This window comes from Emydura macquarii, unplaced genomic scaffold, assembly GCF_026122565.2.
Source record: "Emydura macquarii macquarii isolate MOO-44397 ecotype Brisbane River unplaced genomic scaffold, CSIRO-AGI_Emac_v2 contig_2205, whole genome shotgun sequence".
Classification (NCBI taxonomy): domain Eukaryota; kingdom Metazoa; phylum Chordata; order Testudines; family Chelidae; genus Emydura; species Emydura macquarii.
Window position 1 is genome coordinate 14,207,396 of NW_027132342.1, and position 10,751 is coordinate 14,218,146.

General features: G+C 42.1%; 1 long non-coding RNA gene across 1 annotated transcript; it reads right to left on the reverse strand.

Annotated features, from left to right (window-relative positions):
* Positions 1-7,674: 7,674 nt before the first annotated feature.
* Positions 7,675-8,803, reverse strand: LOC137160437 (uncharacterized). The gene is made up of 2 exons (XR_010921880.1): positions 8,742-8,803; positions 7,675-8,025 (listed from the first exon to the last, which is right to left on the reverse strand). It is a non-coding gene; the product is annotated as an uncharacterized lncRNA (long non-coding RNA).
* Positions 8,804-10,751: the final 1,948 nt, after the last annotated feature.

Genomic DNA, 10,751 nt, shown 5'->3' on the forward strand with positions numbered 1-10,751 from the left:
AAACCACTTTGGAAAACATGGGCCATAATTTCTCTGTGCCTCAATTTTCTCATCTGTAAAATAGGGTAATAATGCTTATTTTATAAGGATGACGAGGTTTAATTAATTAATGTTTGTGAAGGGCTTTGAGAGCCCCAGAAGGAAGTTCTATAAATTTGACAGAGTCATAGATGTTACGGCCATTCTGATCATTTATCTGAGCCTCCTGCATAGCACAGGCCATAGACTTTCACCCTGAAATTCCTGCATCAAGCCCAGGACTTCTTATAGAAGTAGAGGACTTTTTTTTTTTTTTTAAGAAAAAAAAATCCAGTCTTGATTTACAGACTTCAAGTGATGGAGATGCCCCCATATCCCAACAAAAGATGTTCCAATGGTTATTTACTCTCACTGTTAAAAATGTATGACTTACTTCCAGTCTAAATTTGTCTTGTTTCAGCTTATTATGTAATGTTATCTTAATTTTGGCCCTAAAATGTATACTGAGGGCAAAGCAACCAATCACTAGATTATAAAATAATTTCCTATTCAAGGGATCCATTTTTAATGTGCTAAAGTTCTAACATATACTACAGTACTCAGTACTTTTGTTTTTAAAAAAACAGCTCATGCTAGTCGTACCACAACATAGTTAAAATTGCTACATACACCTACAAAAGCCTTACCACTGGAATCAACACATCTTATCATAGCTAGAATCAACACATTTCATCACACCAAACAGATCAATCATTCCAATCCTAACCATAAGAAAATTCTTCTGCTCCACCAACGTATCCCAGCACTATGAGAAAACCTATCAAAGTCTGACATAACTTGATGTACCCAGGGACTGTGTTCCTTTCAAAAATCTGTACAGCACATTTAATAAACAAGACATAAAGTCAACAGTATAAATCCAACACTGCATTGTGATTACAGAACAAAACAAGAGGCAAAGTAAGATTGCGTGGGAGGTAGAAATAGGGTGATAGTGAAAGATGAAGGATTCAGTTGCAGTAAGGAACTGGTTAGATCCATTAACTGTTCCTATTGAGACTTTTAATAGGTAAGGGTTTTTAAAGGTGTAATGTTTTTGTAAAAACCAGTCAAATTTGGTCTGATCCGCCTCTCATTTATACTAGTTTTATACTGGTTCATAACCTTTGACTTCAATAGAGTTAATCTAGATTTACGTCTGTGTAAAGGAGACCAGAATCTGGTCCGCTGTGTTTTGGGCATTAGCTGGACTCCACTGAAACAAACGTTCAACCTTAGCAGTATTTTGCTCATAAATCTAAATGAACAGCCTGAGACAATTTGACCAGTAAATCAGTTTTCATTGTACCAGACTCTAAATCCACTGATAAGCAGATACTCACCTGAATAGTACTACTAGAGTAAATAGAAATGCTTGGCTGGAAGTGAGAGGTTCACAGGCTGGTCCATTGCAAGGTCTAATGAATGAAGTATAGTTTTTTTTTTTAAATCTGATAGAGGATTTATCTTGTTAACAGACCAACAAGAAATCATTTTAAAGGGGGGTTGGAAATTCAGCATAAAAAGATGAGAAGAGAGAGCTCTTCCTATGAGCCAAACAATGTTTTTCTAGAGGCTTGAAATGGAAGTGCATCAGGTTTTGTTTTGAGAAACGGACACTAACCTGTCCAATGGGAATTTCTCCTTCAGATCCCATTTCCTGCTGCCAGTGTCCGATATTGTCCCTTCACTAACTAAAAAACCAGAAGTTCATTTAGTTTCCCAGAGCTGTCTTTCAAATAAAGCTGGAAATGAATTGTCCTCTACAAGTTTAAATCAACAGCGCAAATAGGGAGTGACGTATGTATCATTGCTGTTCATTACTGTGATCTAGTAATGCTCAAAAACCCAGGTAAGGAAATCTCCATTGGTTTCACAACTTTACAGGTCCAGCTCCAACATCCTCTCTGGCAGGAGACAGCCCACCTGAGATACGGCATCGCTGGAATAGACTTCCAAAAGAAAACCAAAGATGCAATTGACCTAGAGCTGGAATCCTGGAGGGTGTTGCAAGCCATGACTGTGACACATCTGTATGGAGAAGCAATACTGGAACAGCAGGGGCTGCTGCAGGTCAGGATTACAATTCAGTGGCAGAGCTTCATGGGAGGGCTGGAACAGTAGGGGGCACTTGCAGGTCAGAAGTGAGGTGCATTGGCAGAGCAGTGTGTGAGGAGCTTGCTCAGTAAGCATTGCTATTAATCTTTCACTTTTATAACCACCAAAGTCACACACACACAATTTATTGTAAAAAATAATGGACTGTTTAAAGTAAGCCCTTGTGATTATCAGAAGAAAACAGATGTGCAGCATAGAGCTATAGCTGAAAGGGGGAAAGGAGCAGAAGGAAAGGAGCTACATTACGGGAAGAAAAAGGCATAATGACTGGGAGTTGGAGTTAATAAAAGCACAAAGCTGTCTGGGTTTTGTGTGTGTGTGTGTGTGTGTGTGTGCCATTTAAGGTTTATATTAAAATCTTCATCTAAATGACAATATTTCCTTTTCCTTTCTCCTATACATCCCTTTGCCCTAGCCCACTACATCAAGTTTTCTTAAGCGGCAAATATTTGTACAAAAGCTCTCAAAGACTGTATTTATGAAGAGCAGAGATTACTATATTTCTTGGTAATGGAGATGAAAAAGCACTCCGATTCCATGAAAAATATGCTAATAATGTTTCTTTTTTTCCCTACCAGAGCATTTGATGTTGTAAATCCTGAGAAGGCTTAAGGAAAATTTGTTATTACAATGACATGCTTCTGGGAGGGCTCAGTAATGCACCAAATTAGTGTGTGGATATCTCACCTACAGAAACCTGGGTTCAAATCCATAGGGTACAACTGTAAGGAATGTACTCTTCATGAACTAGCCTTCCATTGGCCATGTCATTAGTACCATGTACAAATGGCATGATTCACACTATTTGCTGGTGCTAGAGGAACAGGGTATGCAATAGGTCAGGAATGAAGTGCATTGGAATAACCAGAGTATGGAAGGTCCCAGGAGTGCGAGAACAAGGGGTGTTGCAGGTCAAGGGTGCAGGGCACTGGCAGAGCTGTGTGTGGTAGCCTAGGACTGGAATAGTAGGGACGGAGCTACAGGTCCGGGTATGAGGTGCTGGAAATCTGTGTGTGGAGCCAAGGGCTGGAATAACACAGTTTTGCAGCCATCTCAGGAGTGAGGGGGCCTGGCAAAGCTGTGGAGAGGCCCAAGCCTGGAATGGTAAGGGGTGATGCAGATCAAGATCAAGATGCATATGCAAAGCTGAGTGGGGGCCCCAGTACTAGAATAGAAAGAAGTGTTGTGGATCAGGATCTAGGTGCATTGGCAGACCTTTGTGAGGGGCACCCAAAAGACGAGGGGGTAATGAAATGTTGCTGGACCTCAGGATGTATTTGAACTGGCATAGCTGTGTGGATTGGAGGAGAGTTCACACAACCCTGGCCTGTACTATTAACCCTTCGCTTTCATTAGGAATGATTATACTGGATGCTTCTCTCCGTCTCTCCCCACCTCCCCAGGAAAGAAAATGCCAAACTCATTGTTCAGAAATAGATAGCAGTTGTCAGTGTCTCAGTTCAATGGTGCACACAGCATCTGGAAATAGTCATGATTTCTATAGGGGCCTTTTAAAACTGAAATGGCTATTCTCTTTTTTTCCCTGCTAAGTATTTTGTTAATTTTCCTCTTGGTCTCAGACCCCACAATTAGAGATCAAGGGTGCTATGGAGCCTGTATCAGTAGGGCTTCCTGAGAGGTATCAGTGGGAGCGGCACTGCACTAGCAGTAGTTCCTAGAGATATTCTGCTGTGTAGGACAAAGGGCTGCAGAGGACAGCATGCATCTAAGGTGGTAACTGCTATGCCCTGCAGACTGCACTGCTCCAGCCAGGGTAGGAGAGGGGCAGAACTGTGGTCTCACCTGCCTACTTTGGGATGTTTAGCATCACCAGGAGTGGAGTGATTTCCTTCCCCCCAAAAAAACAAACAAACAAACTTGCATTCAGAGAGTACAAGAACCAGAATTCTGGATTCTCCTGCAAAAGTGCATAAAGTGGGGAGAGATGGCTTTTTGCACTCTCTCCCTACTCCCTCTGCATCCATGTATGAGAGCAGCTAGAATTCAACTCTTACAATTTACCCAGAACTTTCATATGCCATTTGTTCCGAGGTCAGTTTCACTGCCTGTGCCATTAATTTGCCTTCTCTTCATCGCCCTGCCATCCAAGGTGATAGGGGTCCTAGCTCTCCCAATGCAAACATCAATCTGTATTCCGGGGACCTGCTCAGAATTGACCCAGAGATGAAATAACTGTTAGGATGCAATCAACCTGGTTTATGAATTCACTAAATGCTGTGAATAAAGATATAGATTGTATTGTCAGCCTGCACAAACAAAGGAGCCTTCCTTAAATATTGGAATTGGTGTTGGCGGAATCCGCAGAGGCTGTAGGCATAAGCAGGAGGGGAAACTGCAGGCATACATGTCAGATGTGAGGGGAGACCCCAGTGATATATCATGTACTGAAACAAATAGGAGTTAGCAAAAGTCTACAGATCTGCACTAATTTGTTTTCCAAAGGAGGATATAGATCTTTTATGGTCCTTAAGGAGCCCTGATGGTCCCTCTATATTTTCTTCTTTATCCCACCCTGACAGCCCCATATCACTGCTTCTATCATTCCAGCAGAGAGGAACTTAATGAAACTCCCTCTGCCATCCATGAATGGTGCTCTGTACACAGTCAGAAGGGTTATCATTGCCCTATGTGAGGCAATTTCTTCTTCTGCTCCTTCATTAGCAGCTGAGCGCACATACACACTGTCTCTGCAGCCCTCCCTGTCACTGGCAGCCTGCAGAGCAAAAGAACATGCCTTGTCTTGCTGGTACAAACTGCCCCTACTGGCTTCAGAAGCAAAAAACAGAACAATGACAACACCAAAACAAAAAACCAAAACTTAAAAAGAGATCAAACCAGGTCTGCTGCATCCTTAAAACTCTCTGGGATCAACATTGTCTGCTCGAATCAGGATTTATCAGAACTGGTCAGACAGTAAATAAAAAAAGATTGATTAATATTTTGGCAGAGTAAAAGAACACTGAGTGGCATTCACTGTGAGTTGTGAGGACCCAAAATATGTTGTTCATGAGCATTCAGCTGACCCGTGTTCATGAAAGTATTGATGAATCTCAAAAGGTTCACCAACTTCAGCCTGAATGACTATTCGTCTGAAAAACATGTGCAGGAGGGTTTGTATTTGACATTTAATATTCTGCTGTTTAAAATGGATTAATTATCCAATCAGGGATCAGAAACAATACTGTGTGACTTAGCTCCCAATCACACAACATGTAGGCTATGTCTACACTTGGTGAGTGATTCCCAGCTTGCATAGACATACTCACACTAGCTCTTGTTGAGTTAGTGCGCTAAAAATAGTAGTATAACCGCAGGAACACAGGCAGCGGTGAGCGGCAGCACGGACTAGCTGCTCCAAGTACAAATTCACCCAGATCCTGGATATGTATTTGGGGGTGGCTAGCCCAGGTCACTGCTGCCCATGCTACCACAGCTACGCTACTATTTTTAGTGTGCTATCTCAATGAGAGCTAGTGTGAGTAGATCTATGTGAGGATTCACACCCCCAGCTCCAAGCATAGATGTAACCATAGTTGAAGCTAGAAGCACGCAAATAGCTCCAAATCTGCAAATGACTACTCCAAAATACACAGACAAACACTTATGAATAATAATTTATACATTCAAATAGCACCAGGATTAGGTCCTTGAACAACTTTATAACCAAAAAGAGGCTACAATTGTGACAAATATTGGGCTTGATTCTCCTCTTGCTATACTAGGTGTATGTTGGTGTAGCTCCATTGTCTTCAGTTTGATTTACATGAGTGCAAGTGAGAAGAGAATCAGGTCTATGTGTAACAAATACAGTAGTCTATCTAGCTCTAATATTTATAGTTTCTCCTACCTCTACATGGGAACTACAGGAGTTTTGATAAATGGATTCAAAGTTAGCCTAGTGTCATCGTAGGTTCTATAAACACCTCTGCTGAAGTTCTGTTAAGCAACCTCTTATCACAGCACTCGGGGAAATCACAGGCATGTATCTCTATGCCACCTACAGCAGTTACTCTAGGACAGGGGTTCTCAAACTGTGGGTTGGGACCTCTCAAGGGGTCACAAGGTTATTATGGGGGCATCGTGAGCTGTCAGCCCCCGCACATGCTGGGGCTGCGGCTGTCAGCCCTGTGCATGGCTGACAGCCAGAGCCCTTCAGAGCTGGGTGGCCAGAGAACAGCGGCTGCTGGACAGGTGCTCTGAAGGCAGTGCCACCTCCAGCAGCAGTGCAGAAGTAAGGATGGCATGGCATGAGGGAGGCTAGCATGGCATGGGGGCTGTCACTTTTTGGGGCGGTGGTTCATCACAGCTAGAGATATTTTCAAAGGGGGTCCCAGGAAAAAAAGTTTGAGAACCCCTGCTCTAGAGAAACTAATTTTCTTCCTTATCTAAACCAGGCAGAACACCCTTTTCACCTGGTTGGTTTATGTCTGGATTCAGTTCTCCTTTATTATTATTTATTTATATTGTGGTAGCACCTCAGAGCCCTAATCATGCACCAGGATCTCATTATGTTTGGTGCTGTAGAAAGGCAGAGCTGAAAGATGGCTGCTGGCCCAAAGAGCTTGCAAGCTACGTATGCTTAGGTTCAGGCACTATTAGGTAAGCGTCCCGCCGTAGTTATTACTGACCAGCCAATGACAATGTGTTCCAAAGAGGCACAAGAGCAAACTTATTATTTATTATACTTAGGGCAGCATTGGTAGATGGAGTTTCTGTAAACTGGCCTCTTCTGCATAGAGAAACACTCTAGCGCCTCCTGCTCCTGTTGAATTAATCTCTCTGGATAAAAATGTTTCTTTTTTTGACTTCACTTCCTGACTCTTAATTATTACTCCCAATGCAACAGTTTATATTAGATATGTTAAATAGATCCTGCGGGCAACTAAAAGGAGGACTGGTTAAATGCCTGTGGCACCATCTGAAGGTGCCAGCTTTCAGAAGAAGCAGCAAAAGCATCCTGAATAGTGTCTGTAGAGTTCAAAACAGGAGATCAAGGTGCCATGGAAGTTGTTGACTCAGCCCTTACCCTAGGAAAGGGGAATCACCCAGGGGGGACCCTCTGGGCTCATACTCACTCAGGCAGTGCCAGGGAGAAGCAGTGATTGTACAATATGTAAGGGGACAGATATGAGCAGTGACATTATTGTGGGGGACCTGCATCGTCCATGCCCTACATCTGTTAACTGCTCTTTCCACCTGGAGAACTGAATGTGCAAACCACACATGGCCTTGCTAAAAAGGCTGTGTCCACGGCCCTACAGAGAACTCCAGAAGAGACTGTGCACAGGGGTGCTTGCATGCACCTGGTATAGCATACTAGCACCTGTTAAAAATCACGAGGTTTTTTAAAATAAACGTTGGAGTTCTCTGTATTGACTTCTGTTTTCTGACCCTTTACTTGGGTCATATTTTCCAGCTTTTCTAGTTTTCATTGGAAAGTGAGATGCTCATGATTCTAGGAGCTGAGCCTTTAAGGAAAACAGCAAATATGGTGAGACTAGGGATAAAATCATGAGCTGGAAACATTAACATTTATTATTATTATTTTATAGCGCATAAATGCCAGACAGGCAAAACTGATGGGGTCAGAGTCCTTGCCTTAACAAGCTAGATTTCTCAGCAGACACGAATAACTGAGGAAAGGAAAGTACCAGAGGCTGGTAACTGAGCAGTGAATTGAGTATATGTAGTGCTAGTTCCACAGTGTTTTAATGTTTTCCTTAGATGCGTCTCTTTTCTTCCTTGTCTTCTCCTGCCTCTGGATATCATGGTCAATTATAACACCGAAACCATTGTTGCTTGTAGACTCCCAGATTATTTTGGTTGTTTTAAATGTTCCATCTCTGATCAAGCATGAAGCCCTGGAAACTGAATACCAAATTGTGAAAGGCAGCAAATAAATTAGCTTGCAAAAAACCTTATGAATGATATAATCACTAAATCTCGTGTATAATATTTAAGGTGCATATCTTCATGCAGACTCCAGCTGTTCTTGCCTCTGTTATAAACCTTCACTGCCATGCTCTGAGACTACCACACATGATACAAACATACACACACTTCCAAAGGCCAGGTAAACCTCACTATTATCACACACATCAACACACAAGACCCTCACATCCACAATGTGACTTTTTTAACCTCATGCAACATGCTACACAAAACTTTTTGACATTTATTGTGCAAATCTCTTTATAATATACACATGCCAGTAGACACACCCACACCTACATACCACCTACCCTGCATATTGGTCACGGGATATTTTATTCTGTCATGCAGCTGATTGTACAGTACATTATTTTAAAAACTGGCTCAAACATTTTCATGGATAAAACACAAAGTTGGATTTTATGGTATGATATTATTTATGAGTATTGGCCCAATGCTAAGTATTCATGCAATGAAATCCTCCCCAATTTTAGCACTAATGATTACTCATCAAAAATGCATATGGTGAATGAACATTTTCTTTATTCTCTACTTTTTGCTCTCTTTTAAAAGTCAGTCATCCAGTTGTAGACTAGAACCCAGGTATTTAATGCAATGGTCTATATATCAGCCCACCCTCCATGTAAACCTACCTTAGGCATTTTCCTTTGGTGTTATTTTTATCCTGATTCTCTCTCATTTGTTTTTATTGGCATGGCTATGTTTTCTGGACCATTGGGCTCCAGTGTTATTTTAATTATATCATTAATAATTAATTACATCTGACACTTATTACGGGTATCATGGAAAGACTGGGAATTAGTTTTGCAGTGAAAGACTGATCCACTGGGGCTGCTTGAGAGAGCAGGTGAGGGTTAAGGAACTGAAGCTGTAATAGATTATTCCATCATAAGTGCCTGTGAGGGGAAGGAATTGGGAATTCTCCCTCGAATGACAGACTGCTCTACTGTCAATGTTTGGGGAGCCAGGCCTGGGACTGGGAATTGGAGCCTGAAAGTCAGGCTGTTCCACTGGACATCTTGGGGAGAGAAGTAACTATTTTTAATGCTAAATTAAAATCTAAAGCAAGGCCTTGCTTCATAGGGAATCTGCCTTTTTCAGTGTTAAAGGGTGGCCCTTTTCATCGGAGGGTTCTCTGAAATAGCTAACAATCCCCAGAATATCATGTAAACTTACAGAGAAAAGCAGCCTCTAGAAATAAAAATGTGGAGGGAAAACTAGAATATTAGAACGGCTGCCCTTCTGCTTTTAAGTACAAATGTAGAGGATGCCCTCTATTTGTATATGTGGGGTCTCATGAGCAGTTGGCATCAGGCGACAGCCGTACTAGACTGAATGGTACTACCCTGACTGATCTTTTGGGTAAGGTCTAACATTGGTTCTTATCACTCTACTAGCTGATATGTCCTCACCCAGGGGATGGACTCAATGATCTAATGGGTCTCCTCCTTCTTTAACCTCTATGATCTTCAAGCTTGTGAAAACAGCTTTGTTCCACTGAAGTCAATAGAGATTTATACCAGCTGAGGATCTGGCCTGTAATTCTTTGCCATTCATGAAAACCTGCATGCAACCTTTAAGCTGGCTAAAGCTGCCTTGCAGTTAAGGCATAGTTCACCGGCCTAACTTCAAAATCGCACATCTGCATCTCAGCTTTGCAGATGGCAACATTATACAGATGGTTCATAATAAAGCTATAGAATTATAGAACGTCTGCTGCTTCCTATTTCTGTATAAATCAAGGTTTCAACCAGGCTAGGCTGCCCTTCATTGCAACCGTAGCTTAGAAAGCCCACAAACCCAATTGTTCTGAGGAGGAGCAAAGGTAGAAAGAGGATGAGTTGTGGAGGAGTGGGGCTGCTGTGGCCAAGTCTGAAGCTCTTGTTTCATGCCGTGCTCCCTGTTTTGCTAATCAGAATCTTCTCCATGCCCAGCTTCTCATCCTGTTCTCTTCAGAACATAATGCTACTTGCAACAGTGCCATAATGCATACGTGGTAGGTGGAATGGATACACCAGAGCCAGGGCATGTGTGCATCTCAGAGTGGAAATGAATGGATTGTCTCCTGAATTTTGAATCCTTGGCCTTGACAGTACCTCCACTGGCAGCCAGGAAGCACCACATCAGATGCTGCTGCTTTCCTGCTCCAGCACTAACCCTGTCTTCGAGGGCTCATGCAGGCCTGTAGCATTTCCCCACTGTAGTAAATCCAGGCCATTTTACTTTGTGTCTGCCTTGTTGCTTCATGCTCAAAGACCAAACATACTATGAGTCAGAATAACCTGAATGATAGATAAGGAGAACACAAATCAAAAAAGAACTAAAATCAAGTTCCCATGAAGGAGCTCTGTGTTTGTCTCCTCTGTCAGCCTGCAATGAGCTGAACACAAAGTGGTTAGCTGTCTCTGCAGACAGCAAAATCATTGGCAATTTAAAGGTACAGTGCACTGAAAACAAAGGCATAACCATTACATAACTAAATACACCATGCTATCCAAATTACTTCTGTTGTCCAAAACACAGCCTCAACCTCTCTCTAAGGAAGCCATAACATACATTTTAAACCAGTCTCTGCCATGTGAACTAATTCAATTCCAGCATGGAGCAATGACAGATTCTGTGTTTCTCTGAGACCAGGATAA